This window comes from Crocodylus porosus, unplaced genomic scaffold (genome assembly GCF_001723895.1).
Source record: "Crocodylus porosus isolate Cpor-Errol unplaced genomic scaffold, CroPor_comp1, whole genome shotgun sequence".
NCBI lineage: Eukaryota > Metazoa > Chordata > Crocodylia > Crocodylidae > Crocodylus > Crocodylus porosus.
Window position 1 is genome coordinate 2,633,446 of NW_017728907.1, and position 13,637 is coordinate 2,647,082.

Genomic DNA, 13,637 nt, shown 5'->3' on the forward strand with positions numbered 1-13,637 from the left:
ATGTATGTATGTATTGTGTATCAGATTTCTATGTGTGTATATATATAGGCCTTGAAGGCTCCTAACAACTTGCTTTCTCATAATCTATTTTGCTAGTATCCATTTTGTAATAAGCACTATAATATATGCCTTGCCAAAGAAGCATATAGAGGAGAACTCTGACAACAAGCATTGGGCTTTAAGTCAGGAAATGGACCTCAAAAAGAAAGATGAACACAAAGTGAATGCTTCATTTTAGGAAGAATATAAGAGCCCATGACTGAAAGAGACAGGTTGGGTCATCAGGTTCAGACCCTTGCCATCACAGGCAACAAAGCCATATAGTCCCTTTCATAAGCTTATTGAAATACATCTCAAAAGTGGTTACAGTTTTTTACTGGGATCTGTGTGTTTTGGGCATAGCAAAGGAGACTTACAATATACAATAAAATCTATGTTATCTGGCATCTTCAGGGTAAGGGGACTGCCAGTTATGTAAAAACTCTGGTTAGCTGAAATAACCTGGCAGTATTTTCAGATAACCCAGAGTGTGGGGGCGGGGGGCACACATGGAGCAGCGGCAGCACAGGGTGGTGGGTGGTGGCAACAGCATGCAAGCTTTCTGTCCCTCCACCCCCTGTGTCTGGCTGGCCGGCTGGAAACTCCAGTTAACAGTGTATTCCGGTTAGTGAAGTACTGGATAACAGAAATGTTACTGTTTTTCAAAATGCAACAGCAAATGTTTTCTGTGCATATTGGTAAATTATGATAATTGGAAATGCACCATTTGTGATTAAAGTGAGCAGTAACTGAGGAGTGTAGGTTTTTTTTCTATTTTTGAACAGCTATTTTGGACTTTGCTATTTCAGCTGAATATTTTACTTGTTCATGCAATATAATTTATACTCTGACTCTCTGTGCCTGTCTTTGTCTAGTAAATGTGCAAGAGGCAAGGATTTCTTTTATTGGACCAGCTTGTCTAACTCTTTCCCAATGACATATTTGGTCCAATAAAAGATACCTGAAGAAATCCTTGCCTCACATACTTTGTGGACCAACGTGGCCACATCACTTGTTAACTACTATATCTAGTAAATTAATGGCTAGGAAGCTCACTCAAGACTGCATGTGCCTGAACAAGACCTAGCAATAAAGATATCTAGAAGTAAATACTCCTATGTAGGCAATTAATTAAGTATTTAGCATCAAATTCTGTTCACTATTAAGTCAGTGGGACTACCTGCAGATTACAATGGTTTTTGTATTACAAAACCTTCACTAACACAGAACTGCAATAGTTGATCTAGTATCTACCTTTATCTTCTCTAGATTGTAGGATTTATATTGGGTAGAGACATGGATACGTATAGAGAAACAAGGAATACATAGCTCCTGTATAGAGGTCTTGAGTCAGAAAAATATTCTTCCACTAAGACCACATTTCTTTGGACATGATTTAGACATGAATAATTCAGTATATAATTGAAGCCTTAATTCCTTCTTTTTCTCCTGTCACCAAAAACTTGTTGTAATAGAAATAGTAAAATAAACAGAATTGCAACATTGAAATTGAAGGGATAATTTTATTAGCTTCCAACAATTGCTAGGAATATAGGACATTACTTAGTTCTAACTAATTATGCTAATACTGAGGACCTCACCAGATCTGTTGAAGAAAAACAGGGAGAATTGGGAGTATAAAATAAAATTAATTTTATTACCCAAGTAACAGAATTTTCCTTGTATGTCCATTTATAGTATTTTTAATTAACAAACTATGAACTTCAGGGAATGATGCTGATGCTATAAAATGACTAGAAAAAAATTTTACTTAGTCTGTATCACCTGCACCCAAAGTTTTCCCACCTTTATGCACGAGTGATTTAACATATTCACAGACAAAACACTTTAAATCAGAATTAAAATCATGGTTGATAAGCAAGTGAATTGTTCTAGTTCAACATTATTATAATGTTAAACTGACAAAAATATATTGAAAAGTGAGGGGCAATGAATTTTCTCTTTTTTTTTTTTTTAATGATGATATCTTTTATTGGACCAACTACATAGTTGAGAGAGATTTTAGACAAGGTTTTGGCCACAAAATATCTTTTGTCAGATCTGAAAAGGAAGCAGACATGCTTGGGCTAATAACTGATAGGAACAAAACCCCATAGGTAAACTCCAGCCTGCTTAAAGTGGAAGGGAGGGTGGAGATGCACCATATAGACTAACCGAATCAAAAGGAATGGAGCAGGGCTGCTAAAAGAGCAAAGAGATGTTATAGGGAGTAGCTACAAACAAGAGAAATGTGGTAGAAAGGATGATCTGGTAAGTGGTAGAACAAAAGCATTCAAGTGGGAGGAGGGATTAACAAGCAGACTGTAATGAGTCATAAAATGAGCTAATGAAAAAAAGAGGCACTTCTCAGCCCCTTTGTGCCTATGAATACTTTCCTTTTGAATACATCCATTACAAACCTGTTTTCCTTTGCTTTATATAGATATCACATATCATTCCTTCCTCTCAGTTATGGAAAGATTTTAGCTCAAGGTAAGAATGTTTATTATGACACTCAGGTTCAATCAGCAATGTATAATGGGCACATATATAACTATGCTGGTGCTAAAAAAAACAGGAAATACAGATAATTGCTGTGCTGCTCCATCTCTGGCCTGTACACAAAATATGAGGTTCCCCCACAATAACTGCAGACTTAGGTCCTCCAATATATTTGGGGAACCTGATTTGCTATGGAATAACTTCTACACCATATCTTCTTCTGGCCCTCTAGTACAGAGGAAATATTCTGGTGAAAAAAAGGCAGTTTCCACAGTCTACAGGTCCTAAAGCTATACACATAGCGGTGCATAAGTTAGAGCAGCCCCAGGTTCATTCTTTACCATTGTTGGCAAAATTAGTACAATTTTAAGCTATTGCTGCAGCTGAATTTACAAACCGTATCGTGCAGACATAACATAGTAAATTTTTTACACACAAACTTCTTCAGTACAGAATTTACAGTGTGTGAAATGACACACAAGTCATAGCTAACCAAACAGCTTCTGAGCTCCAAGATCATTGTTATAGAGCTGGCATATGGAGTTGCTGTAATAGACCCATAATTCATCAAATCACTTCAGAACATACTTAAGTTTGTGTATTTTCACATTGCCTTCACTAATATTACACACATGCTCATAGGCAGCATGCTTAAGTGCTTTGATGGATTAGACAGTAGGGCAGTAGGGCTGTGTGAAGCTTTGGTCCCTGATTCGATTTGACAGAGATTCGGCCCAATTCAGTGGCCATATCTCCAAATCAGAATTGAATCAGAGGACCCTCTAATCAGAATTGAATTGGAACCCTCCAAATCAATTTGGAGAGATTTAGAAAGATTCAGACACAGACACAGCTTTAAATGTTTTTTCTACATACCTCTAGGTACCAGGCAGCTCGTGAATGTTGCAATGCTGGGGTGCATAGAGTGTCCCACAAAAGCTCAGGGGGGTCCCCAGCACTCTTGGCAGCAGACCCGGAAGTGGACAAGAAGCACTTCCGGTCCACTTTCAGGTGCACCTGAGAGTGTGCTGGGGGGGCCCAGCCACACCCCCCCAGCTTGGTGACTAGTGCCTCCTGGGTCTGGGGAGCACTCCGGGTCCCCCTGCAGCCAATCGCTGAGCCAGGGGGGAGCACAGGGGTCCCCATGCATGCTCCCCAATGGACCCAGAAATCGACCAGAAGTACTTCCAGTCCACTTCCAGGTTCACTGCCGAGCACATGGGGGGACCCCCACACTTCTCTGGGACTCTCCATCCACCCTAGCATCACAGTGTTTATGAGCCATGCTGGTACCTCGAGGTATGTAGAAAAAACATTTAAAGCTGTGTCTATGTCTGAATCAGCATCAAATCTTCAGATTCAGCCAAATCGAATCAGAGACAGTGATCTGAATCAGCGAATCAAATAACTGTCCCCGATTCAGGCCAAATCCGAATTGAATAATGGCCATGGAATTCCTAAAGTCTGGACTTCTGCACTCCATATAAGTCTCTCCATTCCTTCTGACCATCTCAGCTATGGAATGATAGTTACAGTGCTGCATTTTTCTATTTCACAATATATAAAATATTTCAAAGTATATTTTTAAAACAAAAAATATACATAATAAAGAACAAAACTATCTACTATGATAATTAAGCCAGTTAAGATGAATAACTTAATGAAATTTAGATGTTGAAAGTATCAAAACTGGATTATGCAGGAAGCTGGTTTACAACCTTAAACTGGGGGCTTCTAACTGCTGCTCTATAATGCATGATAAGACCCTTTTGAAAGTGCCACACTAATTCTCTCTTATTACAGTGTATTTTTAATTAGATAATAGGGGGGAAAATAATGGATTATCATACAACTAAAGCTGTGTTAAAAATAACATCCTGTTCACAAAAGGCGCTCAGTGTGTCACTTCAATTAAGTCTACATTAACAGTCACTACTAAGCCTTATTCATGTCAGGTGGAATTTTTTGTATACCTCTATACATTGCCTCAAGCAAATATTTTTCAAAGGAGATTGCAGATTATTTTCACAAGTCATCTCCACTTTAAGAAGACTCCAGCAATGTGACTAAAGTGTCCCAAAAAAGTATTTTCTTACTGCACCAAACGCATGCATCTAAAACAATAAGCAATCAGTCTTTATCCCCCTTCCCACAAACACAGACACACACAATCTCTCCAAAAAGTCTTTAAAATGTGTTTCAACTTAGATATTGATCCAAACTCAAATACTAGAACTGACCATGACTGATTTATGATACCATTATGATTATATCTATCAGCTATTTAGGATCAGCCCAGAGGGTCACCCTCAACTGGCCTGACCTATGTAAAATGTTCGTTTCAATCTATGTTACTTTACACAGATGCGTGCAAAACACAGGAGGAGAGAAAAGTAGACAAACTAATTCCTAGAAAGGAACTCAAAGCTTCCTGTTACTTTCACAAAACCCTTCTAGGAATTAGGTTTTCCATGATTGGTTTCTTTTTCTATGGTTGGTTCTAATTAGAGGCTATAGAGACAGGAAGTGGGGCTCAAAAGAGGTGCAAGTCAGGTATAACAAGATATGAGAGACATCTTGTGTTTATGGCCTAGAGCACCAAAGTGAGCTCTGAACGTGCTACCAGGCTACCAGAAGACTCAACTTTTAGCACTGGATTTCAAAGAACTTGTGGGCAGGCTGGACTGCCAGCATGAGAGGACAAGCTAAGTGGTTTTTGATATTGATTGTTGGTGGGTTTGGGCTGGGACTAAAGAGAAATATTAACATGTCCTATGATGCTTATGGTCTTCCCTAACTAGAATGGTCTGAAATGATAACCATATCCAAAGACTCCTAAGCTTTACTGTTCACAGCTAGTTTGAACGTGATACAGTAAAGCCTTTTCTGTAATTTATCGCAGTGAAAAAGTACACAGTTAAATATCTATTTTGTTATTCTGTTAATGAGGCACGTGTTGGAGAATGTTAATTTAGTGTGTTAATTACATAGAAATCCCCACTGTAATATTGTGTGAAGTACGTAACTACATATACACTTAAAATTTGTGCTTTTGTAAGTAGCACATGGGTTCAGTACAATGCACTTCAGCATACCACCCATTCAATTATTTGGAAACCTAACTGTAAAACTTACATGCATCTCCATAAAGTAACCTAGATGGGAAAGAACTTTTAATGTAGGTCAGGCCAGTTGAAGGTGACCCTTAGTGCTAACCCAAATAATTGTATAAATATGATAAACCATTTTCAGTCTCTTGTAAAACTTCCATTGATGTCAATAGGACTAGTATTTTTCTCTAAGTGTGTTTCTCAAACGTAGTGGCTGTCAGAAATTACTGATATTTCTTAGTATCAATATACTGCTGTGCAACTGTTTGTGCATAACTGGATACCTCAGCAATCTTCTATTAGTATAGCTGCGTTAATGTTTTCAAGCCTTGCATACAGTTCATCCTAAAAGGTACTAACAAAGGGCACATGCAGACATTATCAGGGCCCAGTCTACAATCACACAGCTTACTTTAAGTGGCATGATCATAGATCAGATTCCTTTTGTGCACATATTCACTGGTGCTGGAAGCTATACGGGGAACATGATTTAAGTCAAGGTAGGCAAGGGGCAGTTAGGATTGGGGGAGCTAATGGTTCTGTGCAGGAGGTTGGGGGGGCTGGCAGGATTGTGGGGGTTGGTGGGTCAAAGCAGGGATGTGGGTTGGTGGGCTAAAGATATCCAAGTCTGGGTTGGGGAAGGGGTTAGGAAAAGTACAGCCCCAAGGCATGACCAAGAAACAGGGCTCTCTCTACCCTGGGCTGCTCTCCAAATGTGTGCATGTTTGGGAGACAAATGCAGACATTCCCAGGACTTTAAGCCACATGATGGTAGATTGGGTCTTGCTTGTACACATGCTTGCAGGTGCCAGAAACCACACTAGGAACATTATCTAAGTTGGGGCAGGAGGAGCTGATAGGATGGGAGGGGCTTGGTGAGTTCACAGGGGGGTTAGTAAGTCTGCAGGTGGGGATGGGTTTCCATTTGGGGGTGGAGGGACTGAGAGGGCCAGGAGGCTAAACAGTAGCCAAGTCAGTAAGGGGAGGTAGGGAAACCACAGCCCCAGGGGTTCCAAACTTGTACACATATTTGGTAGATGGCGCTAACTCATGGCCAATCTAACTTAGTGTGTCACTCAAGTGAACTAAATTAGATTTGAGTCAGCCAATCTAGCCTACCTGATTTAACCACCCCAAACAGATGTACAGATTGGCACTTAGATCAGCCTAACTCTAGTTGATCTCAGTGTCAGGTCTGAACATGAGTAAACTAAGTTAGATTGAGACAGTCATTTTTGCCCCATCCAAACTCCCTGAACATAGTACAGTTCAGCACTTAGATCAGACCAACCCCAGTTAGGCTGATCTAAGTGTAATGTCTACTTGGAGCTAAAGTGAACCTGAATACTAGATAATCATTAACAAAGACTTTTTATTGTGGATTGGTTTTAACAGTTTTGCGTTACCTATACCAGGGGGAAGGCACCTTTTTTTGGCAGCCATGCCACAAATTAGCACACACCCTCCTAGTGTTATTCTGGTCCCCTTCCCCTGTCCAATCTACTGCTCTGCTTTCTGCTGCTGTACTACCTACCTCCTCCCTGAGCTGCCACACGCCACACACTAAGGCTGTTTATGCCACCTGTGGCACACATACCACAGGTTGGCCACTCCTGTTCTATACAATTTCAGAATGCGCCCAACACAATTTCGAGTTGAAAAACTTCAAATTGTTCAGTGGCTCATCTGTGCTGAACTTTAGTTAAGAGGAAGACATGAATCACAAAACTAGGTATGAAGAAATTTAGACTTATAAATAGTACTGCCTCAGCCTTTGGCTATTTACTTTGCCTCTCTACATCACTGTTCACCCTCCCCTCATTTATAAAATGGTGATTAATAATCCTCATCTGCCTATATGTAGAGACCTATCAAAACTGCAGTTTCACAGAAAACATGAAATCCAGTATTGCCTGTGAAAGTTGGCAATGTCCACAAAATCTGGGGAAAAAAACCAAAAACACTTTACAGAAAATAAAATGCTGGCTCCCAGCGGGAGGCAGCAAAAGTCCTCATGGCACTATGGGGAGGGACCAGGGGCTGCTGCCTCACCCCTCACTGCTGATTGGCTGAGAGGGCTGCCTGTCATGTGGCCCCACTCCTCTCCACCAATCAGCAGTGAGGGACAGGTCCTTCTCAGCCACACAAAGTTGAGGGGCAGAGTCATAGGGCCCCCCAGCCAGTCAGAGGGATGGGGAGCCAGCCATGATAAGGCCTCAAAAATCACACCCAGCCCTGCAGCCTGCCCATAGAATCAGCTGGCTACCTCTGAGTTGGGTAGACCCCCCCCAAAACCAATATCACACGTGGGTGCTTTCACACTTTAGTCATTTTTATGAAATAGACTCCAGAGTAAAACTAGGATTTACCTAGTTACTGGTACATGGGGCTTACTTTCAGCATGGATTCCTTTTCCTCTTGGGGAATTATGAGTGGTCATTTTGGAGCCAAAAGGAGAAGTTTTCATTTGAGAAACCAGCAGTTCATATACATAGGGTCCCAGGATTAGCTGGAATCTTAAAGAGATTGTAACCTCTTCTGTATACTTTTTGCTTCCTGCAAATTATTTAACTTTCTCTTGTGAACAGAGATTGGTCATTCCTCCTGTCTTCTTGTTTGGAAAGGTATCACAGATGTGCAAAATATTATGTAGACAAGGTTCTTTGGGAAGACCTTGTCTGCCTATATCCTTAGACCAACACAGCTACAACAAACAGCCCCAAAATATTATGTAGTCTTTTTGTATGCTTATATGTAGTCAGGACTGTATGTTTCTGTGAAGCAGTTTTTTGACATTTCAGGAATAAGCCTGCTCAATATCAGATGATCTAAAAAGGAAAGTTAGTTGCCATGGCAGTGATATTTATAAAGCATCAGGGAAGTTTCCCTATATGTTTCAAAAACCTCTTCTTTTTTTTTAATGAGAAGTAGTACTAGTAGCTTTATACTATACCAAATTTTTATTTTGTTTCTCTCATCCTAAATTGTCTCATGCTAGCTTTATATATTCTTATTCTGAGATTGTGCCTATGAAAGAAAACTTGCTAACCATGTAAGAAGTAGATACATACAAAAGTAAATGGAAGTAACACTAAAATACTCGCAAAATGGATGAGAGTGTAGGAAAATGTTTATGGTTATCATTACTAAACAAAGTTTCCAAAAACTTCCTTAAAGGGCATTTTGTTACGTTCTACTGTAGATCTAGTTATAACCAGTGCCATTGTGTTAACTAATTCTAACATAATTACCATTAAAGCAACTGAATTCAAATTATCTTAGAAAACATTACTGCTTTGATTAACAAGTAAGAGAAAGAGGGATATTTACTCTTCATGATACTACAAACCAGTTTATCTACAGTCATTTGATGATCCATGAAAGTCAAATAAAGGAGATTCCTGAATGATCCCAATGGAGGAATGATGTTCATAAAAATGGTTCATAGCTGCTATCCTAGATGCAAAGTTAATTAACATAATGCAGCAGGATACATCTGGAGGACAATAATGCCTGTAATAGAAACATTAATGCACATCTTTAAAAAGAGAGAGAAAGAACGAGAGAGAGAAAGACAGACTGGGTTTTTTTTTACTTTTTATAAACGTTTATTGGGGGAATAGGAGTACAATAAAGGGTGGCCCACATGGGGGCCCAGGTACAACAGACAGAGCCTGGGGCTACAGCCTGCAAGGCCTGCCCTCACAGTCTACGGACAAAAATATCTGGTACAACATCAACCCACTAAGACCCCTGCCAGTACCCTGGAAAGGGGTGAGCAATATCACAGCATGAGGACTAAATGGCAACCCTCAACACTGCAGAGCACACTCTGAATTGTTCAACATGCCTGCAAGGTGGGTACTGTCTGCTGGAGGTCTGCATGTTGGTATTCCAGCAACAGGTGCACCCAGACCAAAAACTGAAAGAGCCACAGGGCACAGAGCCACCCCAGCGAGCCAGTTCCTGTGGCTCTTAAGGATGACCATCTTGGCTTGGCCAAACAGAAAGTTGGCCAGGTAAATGACACCCGCCCCCCCGCCCCAGCTGTCTGGTACAGAAAGGGAAACAAATAAGTAGCCTCCAAGAGGTCCAAGTCCAGTGCCTCAAACAAAGCACCAAGGGTAGCACAGAGCGGTGGTAGCTGGGGGACAAAAGGTGCAGGCTGCTGATGCAGCCAGATCTATGTGGCAGACAAGAATCCCAGTGGCCAGTATCCATGCTGCAATCACCACTGATGGTCACCAATCCTTTTGGCAATGGGCAGCTTATAAAGCATGCACCACTCAGGGCAAGATAGCATGAGTGCCAGTGTCACTGGGCACCACTGCCACATCACGTCAGGATGAGTGGCATGGATGCGGGCATGGCAGACATGAACCACCCATGTGGTCCTTTTGACCAACCCTGTAACAGGGCCTTCTGGGAGAGCATGGCAATGTGAGATCTGGTATTACTATCAGAAGGCACAGGAAGAAACAAGTGCCAGGCTCACCGCCCAGGTGACTGTCCACAGCCGGGATGACAGGCAGTGGTGGAAAGGGCTCACCTGGGACATCCCCAGCAGGGATAACCCACCATGTTCAGAGGTGGTCTTTCAGGGCAGCTGTTTGGCACCAAATGTCAACGAGGTCCACTGCCTCCAAAGCGGTCCGCAGCTGCTGGGCTGATGACAGGTGGGTCTCCAGCCCACTCCAGTCAAGCTGCTTGTCAACCACACAATTAAAGTCCGCACCCAGGAGGAGAAGGTCATCACCATGAGCTGTGTCCTGCAAAAGGTCAGCTAGGGTCTCAAAAAGGTGACCTGTTCCCATGTGGCAGTAGGCGTGTAGACATTGATTAAGAGGAGATGACATTGTGCCAAAGGGAGGTGAACAGTAAGCAGATGGACAGGGAAAACTTCTTGAGCTACTTGAATCAGGCATCAGCTGCGGCAACCCCTGTGGTGAAGGAGGTGCCATGACTCAGGAACATATGGCCTTTCCAAGCAACATGCCAGTCAGCCTGATTGGCTACATCAGTATGCATTTCCTGCAGGAAAGCAATGTCCAGTCATTTCTGACGCAGAAAATCAAAGGGAGCCATCTGCTTTACAGGATCGCTGCAGCCTTTGACACAGAGAACTAAAGGCTGTAGCAGCTATGCATAAAGGATGTAGAAAGGGGGACAGGCAAAGCCAAAAGAGCAGTGGGAAGCACCAGAGAGGAGTAAGCACATAGGACAAAACTGGGCCTACAGCTTGCCAGCCTAAGCTTCCTGCAGCAGGAGCCCAACAACACCCATGAGCTTGCTTAGGCAAAAGCTATAATACTACATCCCAGGGGTGTAGTGAAGTGTCGCTGCTGTGGCCTTAGCAGAAAGCACAAATGTCTCAGGTTCTGAGAATCATTTATGAATACGTTGTGAAGCTTTCCAATGATGCTTGGTCTGGTCAAGGAACTCAATGAGGCACTCAATGGAGTAACCAACAGGGAGGTTCCTCAGAGGCAGGAGCAGGCTCTGCTACCAGGGTGGGGACCTACCCACCCCCATGGTGGGGGTACCTTAATTGAGTAAGGAAATGCTGGCCTCCAAGGCAGGACTTCTGTCAACTTGTCCTCAGAGGCAGAATCACAATCTGACCCCAAGGAGGAGGAGAGGTACATGTCATGCACAGGGTGTCGCCAAGGCCTGGGGGGGTACATGGCCCCTCACCAGGACTCCAAGCATCAGGCCCTATGGCAGTGGCATCCTCCAAAGGACACTGATGGGTTACATCAGCCCCTGATCTCTTAGCAAGGGCACTCTCCTGGGCTGGAATCTCTCTCTTTTGGAACCACTTGCAGCTCCCAGAGGGCCCAACCCCCATTGCGACATCGTCAGGTTCAGGGAGCTGAGAGGTGAGGGGAGGGCCGTCAGACTCCCCCACTCACAGGTCACCCCCAACCACTACAAGGTCTGAGGAGGATGCCAAAGAGGCGGGCAGAGAGGGGGGATTGCACTCGCTATCCCAGCTCCCCCTGAAGCAGTGGAGAGGTCTTGAGGGGTTTACAAGGCCTTCTTGGAAGACTCCTCCTGTTGCTGAGAGGTATAGTCCTCAACAGAAGGAGCCAAAGCCTCCCCAGTGGGGGCAGTAAGGGGGCAAATTCAGCCCCACAGAGCCACCTGCCTCTTATGAATTAGGGAGTGGCTGGAAGGAAGATTTTTCCCTACCAGTTGATGGGGCTTCCACACCAGAGGTCAATGAACCACCATCGGGTGCAGCTATAGGCAGCTTTGCCACAGCCAGCTTCTTCCTCAGGCACTGGGCAGCCAGATGGGACCTGCTGTCACAGTGAAAGCACAAGATATCCCCAATAGCGAGGTAGATCTCATAACACTGCCCGTCAATCATGAAGGACAGGGATTGGGGCAAACCCTGATACCCCTGTCAAGAAGCATGAACATCTGCCTTTTAAAGGATAGGACATGCCAAAGCTCAGGAATCCTTCTGCCAAGTGGCAGTCAACAGACCAACCCTGTAACCATGCCATAAGGACACAGGTGGTTGGTGAGCCCATCATCCAAAAGAAATGGAGGAATATTAGAGACTACCACCCTAATGGCTGGTGTATCTAAGGGGGTTGTGATGTAAAAAACACCTGACAGATGCACCTGCTACCACAATATCACACACCAAAGCAGGAGAGCTGAGGAAAATGATGGGGACTGACCTCACTTGGGCAGCATAAAGGATATTTTTGCAACCTACTAGTTCACTCACAGCAGAGGCACACTCCTCCATACCAGTGGAGGAAGGGGCATGAAGCTGGAAACCAAAACTCTGGTCCAAAGGGGCAGAAGCCCCAGCAGTGGACCACTGGGAGCTACCTTCAGCCATTGCAGCAAAAAAAGAAACAGTTAACTGTGGACAGGGGATGGGCAGCCATCTAACCAACAGGGAACAAAGAAGCTGGAAAAAACAAAAAAACCAACAGAGAAGAGGATAATGGTAAGCAATATCAGGAAAGAGAAGGGGGGAAAAGAAAGCAACAGTGAGAGGGAGAGAAAAACAAAATAAAACCAGAGGAAGGGGGAAGGAAAGGGAATGGTACTGCAGGAAGGAGAAAGGGTTTTAAAAAGGTGAAAAAAGACAAGACTTTAAGAGACATTTATTCCGGGGAAGGTGACAAATGGGGGGCAGTAGAGATCATATACAGGTTGACCCGAAGATCTGGGCCTTGAGGACAAGGCCTAGGCTCATGGCCTGCAAGGCGTGCCCGCACACTGTAAACAAAAATAACAAAAAACACAAAGAACAAAAACAAGTATGTACATGTATACATATATACAGGTCTGCCAGTGGGGACACCCAGCGGGGCCTCAGGACATCAGGGGTTGGGCCGCATGAACAAAGCCCGAGGTCTCAGCTAGCTGGATACACCTCTGCACCCTGAGCAGCTGGTGGCATCACAGGGCAAGAAGCAGGCATCCCCCCTCGACTCGGCACAGTGCCCCTTTGACAGTTCAGCGTTCCTCAAAGGTGGACACCGTCCACTGGAAAAGACAAGAAAAGTAATGAAAAGCAGGGGACTATGGTTAGACTTTCTGGGCCTCAAGGACAAGGCCTGGGCTCATGGCCTGCCTGCACACTGTAGACAAAAACAAAAAACAAAACACAAGGGACAAAATAAGTATATACATGTATACAGTTCTACAGCAGGGTTGCCCAGGGGGGCCTCAGGACACCAGGGGTCAGCCCACACGGACAAAGCCCAAGGTCTCGGCTTGCTGGGCCCACCCCTGCACCCTGAGCAGGTGGTGTCATCACAGAGCAAGAAGCAGACATCCCCTCTCGACTTGGCACAGCGCCCCCTCAATGGCCTAGCATTCCTCAAACATGGGCACTGTCTGCCAGAAGACCACATGCTCTAACTCAAGTTAGAGGTGGACCCACGCCAGCAGGCAGAAAAGCTGCAGGGCATTGTCCATCCTGGTCCTGGCTAGCTGGTTTCATTGGCTCTTCAG